General features: G+C 36.1%; 1 non-coding gene across 1 annotated transcript; it reads right to left on the bottom strand.

Moving 5' to 3' along the window:
• Positions 1 to 4,131: 4,131 nt before the first annotated feature.
• Positions 4,132 to 4,238, bottom strand: LOC122908048. Its single transcript, XR_006384851.1, has one exon. It is a non-coding gene; the product is annotated as a U6 spliceosomal RNA (small nuclear RNA).
• Between the last annotated feature and the right edge of the window lie 2,665 nt (positions 4,239 to 6,903).

The raw sequence follows: 6,903 nt of genomic DNA, 5'->3' as shown, positions 1-6,903 counted from the left end.
AGATATGGTTTGATATGTGGTCCAAGTGGCATCCAAGAAGATTTTCTTGGTTAAAGTCATGAGAGTAAACAAGAACACAGAAACATTTCCAAATTGCCAAAAAAAAAAAAAAAAAGAAAAAAAAAAGTATTCCATTATACTGAATGAATTCAACAGACATAAAACTTTTTTAATAAAGATGTTTTTAGGTGAATTTTGGAGGCAAAGGGTATTACGAAAAGTGACATCGGAATCAAGACACATCTGAACTCAAATCCTAGCTCTGCCCACTTACCAACTATGTTACGTTGCAGATATAACTTAACTTGGGCTTCAGTTTTGCCTATCTGTGAAATGGGTTAGTAATATTTAATTGAGTTGTGAATGTTAATTAAATGAGATAGTAAATATTGGAGCACTTAACATAGTGTAAAACATATAGAAAGTACTCTACTAAATGTTCCACTGCTAGCTACTATGAAGGTACTTCTATATAAATATAGAAATCTAAAGCCAGTTTAGATAAGGATGAAATGCTGAAATTATTTTCATGTGATCTGTGTACAGAAAATATCAAATAGATTCTAAAAACTGTTAGTTTAGGGAGTATCAAGTTTGATCCTTTCCTATTTAAAGAAATATGTAGCCTAGTGCATTTTATAACTGAGTCTTCTTTAAAGGTGAATTTCTATTTATGTGGTTCCATAACTGAGATTTGCTTTGGGAATGGAAATTCATGTTCACTCTGACACTTTTATATAAAACAAACTCCATATTTAACAGCTAACTAGTTTGAATGACTTAAATGCTGATGTAAATTTTATTATTTTTATAATTTATAAGCATATAACTTATAAAATAATAAATAATATAATTATAATATATTAATATATAATAATAAAATATAGTAATTATAATAAAATTGTATAATTTATAATAATATTAATTTTATAAATTAACTTATAGAAAAAATTCTATATTTTTAAAGCCATAGCCTTAATAGGAAAGTATACAGTCAAAGAAAAGTTGCAGACATTTGTTTTGCTTGTTGTATCTTAAGGCACATAATTCATATGAATTGGCTGGGAGGATATTCAGTTAAAAATCAAAACTTCCAGGGGTGCTTGGATGGATCAGTTGGTTAAGTGTCGACTCTTGATTTTGTCTTAGGTCGTGATCTTGGAGTCCTGAGATGGAGCCCAGCATCAGGCTCCCCACTCAGCTGGAAGTCTGCTTTAAATTCTCTCTCTCCCTCTCCCTCTGCCTCCCCACCCCTACCACTCCCACCCTCCCTCTCTTGTGTGTGTTCACTCTCTCCCAGATAATAAATCTTTTTTTTTTAAGATTTTATTTATTTATTTGACAGAGATCACAAGTGGCACAGAGGCAGGCAGAGAGAGATAGAGGAGGAAGCAGGCTCCCAGAGAGCCCGATGCAGGGCTCGATCCCAGGCCCCCGAGATCATGACCTGAGCCAAAGGCAAAGGCTTTAACCCACTGAACCACCAAGGTGCCCCGGTAATAAATCTTTAACAAAAAAATCCAGATTTTCCAGTGAGATAATCCAAAAAAAATTAGTCTTTCAATTTTATTCATTTGTTTTGTTATTCTCACTTACTAAGGGTCAGTCAAAATGAAGAGATGATGTTTAATAAAAGACAGCTTTGTCTGACCTGAAGGAAAGAGTTCCAAAACTAGATTACCTTCTTTGAAATTTATACCTCACCTTACAAAGTTCATACATAACCATTTGATCTTCTTCATTGTATTTCCTCATTAGTCCATAGAATTTCAGTCAGTTTCTATATGGTGCCAACTTACACGTGTACATCAATAGGTCCAGTGGCTTATCAAGAAAGTCTAAGTCCTCTATATTCTGGTGACATCTCATTTAGCTCTGACATTAAGTTCATTTTTTTCCTTCAAGCTATTTCTTTCAAATTTCTTGGCTATTCTTATTGACAACACAAATTTTCAGACCTTCAAACTTAAAATCTTACATTCATTTCCTTATTTTCTTATCCTCCCAGAGGTAAACAGGGGTTAAACTTATTACTTGTTATAGTTGTTCTTTATTGTGTGCTTCAGATATGTCTTTTTTCATTTTTAAAACTGCCCATTTAACCCACACTCTTAATTGTCAAGTTCGTATTCTAGGCTCTTATATTGCATTGCATTACAGCCTCTTGGTATTTTCCCCAGCCCTCATCTTGTCTTATCCTTTTCCCACTACTTTACACAAAACACAAAATACTTCTCTTCACACACTCTATAGAGAAGTATTGGTAGGTGAATAAGGAACTCCTGATTTACTAGAAAAAGGGAATTTAAATAGAATCTCCTTTCCTTTCATTGATTCTACCTTGAAGGAAAGAAGAAGAGCAGAACCTTCAGGGATTGAATCACAAGACTTGCTAGAAAGAGACTGATAATATATAATAGCCATTGGAAAGATAAAAGGAGACATAAAATTGAACTTTTGCCACCCATTCTTTCCCTTTTTGTCTTCCACATACTTCAGTTGGGAATCTTTATATGTGCAGTATATATTTTGTGTTATCCTTGTTATTACAAAGTTTCTAAAAGGCTAGGTGAGCTGACTGACAGTCTGTGGAAAAAAAGGCAGTCTATTCTGACTGCAGTGACCAAAGGAGTTCAATTCAGACCAAACATCTTACTCCCATTTAGAAGGTCTTCTACTACAAGCGCATTACCAGTTCTTTTCCTTTCTCTTTCATTTCTCTCTACTGTCATATTTGTGTTTTCTGTTCTTATCAAATTACCAAAGCCTCCTGGGCAATGAAATATCTATTCCTGCTCTGCAATAGTTTTTGTGTATTGCCTTATCTCTAGTGCCTTGAACAGCGTCTAGCACATGGCACATAGTGAACACTCAATAAATCTTTAACGAATGAATGGTTCTTTTTTCTCTGGCAAAACCCATCACTACTTTGAAAAATTGTCAGAAAATATGCCTATTCCAGTAAACTTCTATCCACTATCAATCTAGTTTTAAATCACTTCATTTTCTACTTCCCCTTAGCAATTACTTATAGTTTGTATTTGATTAAGATACTCTTATTATGTTACTTTTTAAACACTCCCAAATCCTTTTTTTTTTTTTAAAGATTTTATTTATTTATTTTACAGAGAGAAATCACAAGTAGATGGAGAGGCAGGCAGAGAGAGAGAGAGGGAAGCAGGCTCCCTGCTGAGCAGAGAGCCCGATGCGGGACTCGATCCCAGGACCCTGAGATCATGACCTGAGCCGAAGGCAGCGGCTTAACCCACTGAGCCACCCAGGCGCCCCCCAAATCCTTTTTACATATGCTGTATTTTCAAAAAATATCTCAAATTCTTGGGGCACACAGGTGGTTCAGTCAGTTGAGCATTCAACTCTTGATTTTGGCTCAGGTCATGATTTCAGGGTCCTGAGATTGATCTCAACATCACGCTCTGTGCTCAGCAGAGAGTCTGCTTGAGATTCTCTCCCTCTCCCTTTGCCTCCCCCACCCTACTGCTTGCACTCAAATGCAGCCTCTCTCTCTAAAATAAATCAATCTTAAAAAAAAAAAACTCAAATTTTGTATATTATATATGCTGCTCAACAGTGCCTCAGGTGCTGTGGAAAGCTAGATACTCAATAGATGGGCAGGCTACCTCCTTTTTTTTTTTTTTTTCAAGATTTTAATTTATTCATTTGACAGAGATCACAAGTAGGCAGAGAGGCAGGCAGAGAGAGAGGAAGGGAAGCAGGCTCCCCGGTGAACAGAGAGCCTGATGCGGGGCTCGATCCCAGGACCCTGAGATCATGACCTGAGCTGAAGGCAGAGGCTTTAACCCACTGAGCCACCCAGGTGCCCCAGGCTACCTCCTTTTAAGACATTCTTGGATCACTGTGATCTGCTTTGAAAGGGAGTTTAAATACTGGATAGGTTATATTTTTTGGTATTTCACTCCTCTATTATGTGACTTTCAGTAAAATTCCTTGTGCTCAATTTAAGGAGAAATTAAGGAATCATTTCCTAAAGAAAAAACATTTTAAAGTTATAGAAGTATCTATATGCTGGTACATTTCTCTAGAAATATTTAATGTAATATAAAATTCTGGACTGGTCAGTTTGAATCTCTTCTGCCTTTTTTGTTTGTTTGTTTTGTTATGGAATGCTTCATGAATTTGCCTGTCATCCTTGCACAGGGGCCATGCTAATGTTCTCTGTATTGTTCCACCTTTAGTACATGTGCTGCTGAAGCGAGCATTGCATCTCTTCTTGTCATTTCCAAAGAGATGTCCATGCAGCAAAAAAACTGAAATAGTATTATGTAGAAAATATCACCAATCCTAAAAAGACCCCTAATTTCTTCAGAGAGGAAACAGAGATATCCTGAGTTTTGCAGTACTTAATCTATTCCTTAGTTGTCTCATGAAGGAGTTAATGTAGTAGAACGCATTCAAGGAACTACTGAGATGTCAGAATAAGAATACACAAAGTCTAAGACTATTTTCTATAATGCATTTTTGAACAGATTAAGAGTCATGCACTCTCTGCTTCTTTCTCCACCTACACTGTCTTCTGGCTATAAAGTTGGACAACCTATATAACAAAGCAGTTTCTGAGGATGCCAAACTAATAGTTTCTGAGTCACTCCCATTTCTTTCTCTGTGAAAGTCTACAACACATGGGTTACTCTATATATTTCCCCCAAACCCCAAAGTGTTAGGTTGCCAAAGAAAACTTATCAAGTAATATTACTATTTGCCTTCATGTAATCATTTTAAGTACATACAAATCGACATTAACATGAAAATATCAAGCCACAGAATTGAGTTTTAGTTTTACTGACATTTATATATCACACTTCCTGTTTATGATTTCAGAAGTGCAGCCATGCAGTGCTTCTATTAAAAATTGAGTGACTGAGAACAGTTTGAGGATTACAATGACAACTTATCCAAGGGGCGGGGCGGGGGGGGGACACTAAACTTACTACTGCTTTCATTGGTGGAATTGCTATCTTTGTTGAATATTTTTCAAACATCATTTACTAATAGTGTAGTTAGAAAGGGGAACTTGGTAGTCTTGTGTCCCTGAAACACACACACACACACACACACACACACACACATAATGTATGTAAGGGTAATACTTGAAAAGATTGCTTTTTCCCCTCCTTTTCAGATGTCAATTATCAGTTGGTTATTGTTACGCATTAATTAACAGTCCCACCTGAAGGAGGGGAAAGGTGGAGGTGAATGCAATTCTTAAATAAAAGCCTCTTTATTTATTTGTTCTATCTGAAGCATAATAATGTAGTTTATTTTTTGGTGTCCACTTCAGATTTTGTGTGGGTGTGTGTGTGTGTAGAGAGAAAGTGAGCAACTCCTAGTCAGACATCCAAATCCATGTTCTCCTTTCTTTTTGGCCACATAGATAAACTTATTCCCAACCTCCCTTGCAAGTTAGAGCCAGTGGAATAAGAATGGCAGTTATATGCACTCCTTTTGAGTCTCCTAAAAAACTCCTCTTCTAATGGACTGGAATAGACAAGACCCCACAGGAGACCTTAGAAGTCTGGTACTGAAAGCCTAGGTAATAGAATACCTTGGAAACTAAGTACTGAACTTCTTGTTTATTTTAGCAAGAAACTTGATTATAGCAAACATAATTTGAGCTATTATACATTCTGGGATTGATCTGTATGGCAATTAGCTTACCCTAATTAATTTAATATACAAAACTAGTATTTGCAGTGTCCCTATGATGCACAACTCCATTGGGCATTATTTACATTGTAATGTATATAAATGGCATTTCCTGAAGTAGGATTAAGAAGCTACAGGTATGTATACATATGGATATACATAAATCTTTATCCCAGGACTTATGCAACAATGTAGTTCTGCCAAACTAACTCCAGTTACCCTCCTACTTTTTATTGTACACAAGCATCAGTTTGTATAATACTGTATCTGTGCTAACAAACTGACGTGGAATGCATCATCCAACAAAAATCTTAAGGGGAAAATGCATATTTAGGATACAAATCAGAATTCCTTTTTAGATTTGTTCATCTGTTAGCTACCTACTATACTTATAACCTAATACCCTCTGGTATGAGTTAGGCTGAAAGAGAGTGTTAGGATCCCTCATCTGCCTTCACCTACTCCAAGCTTACTGCTGTGAGTAATAAAAATTTTCTGGGTTTTGCTTTCCTCATCTGTAAGATGAGAGTTGGATTATATGACCTCAAAGATCCCATCACTAAAATTCTGCTATAATGTCATTGATATAATATCAGTTGACATAATTGATAGTCAATAGCTATGGAGCTATTGGTAGAAATAATTGTTAATGTGAGTGTTCCTTTGGATTCCAAATTGATTCTGTAGAGGTCTTTAATAGTATCTTGGAAGTTTTTAAATTTTTTAAGATTTTACTCATTTATTTGACACAGAAAAATCATAAGTAGGCAGAGAGGCAGGCAGGGGTGGGGGGGAAGCAGGCTCCCCACTGAGCAGAGAGCCTGATGCAGGGCTCAATGCCAGGACCCTGAGATCATGACCTGAGCTTAAGGCAGAGGCTTAACCCACTGAACCACCCAGGTGCCCCTCCTGGAAGTTTTTTGAAAAGGTATCTAACTTGCACCAATTCATAATGAAAGAGGCAAAAGAGAGGTTCCATTCTTTTCCTAAATAAAAAAGCTACTAAGTTGAAAAGGTATCTAACTCATATTTTTTAGGGTAATTTTAAAGTGGGTGTTACCTCCGATTTCTGTGCTCATGGGTGGAAAAGTACCAATGCTAATGCAGAATGTGGTATCTATTGAAATAATATATCATATCATATTGAAAAAAAGGAAAAAATTAAATAGTAGAGTATATAGTTATTCACTGAATTTAGTAGTTAAAGCCTTAAATTTTATT

Source organism: Neovison vison, chromosome 5 (assembly GCF_020171115.1).
Source record: "Neovison vison isolate M4711 chromosome 5, ASM_NN_V1, whole genome shotgun sequence".
Classification (NCBI taxonomy): Eukaryota; Metazoa; Chordata; class Mammalia; order Carnivora; family Mustelidae; genus Neogale; species Neogale vison.
Note: the sequence above shows the minus strand (reverse complement) of the source record. Positions and strands in the feature narration are given on the sequence as shown.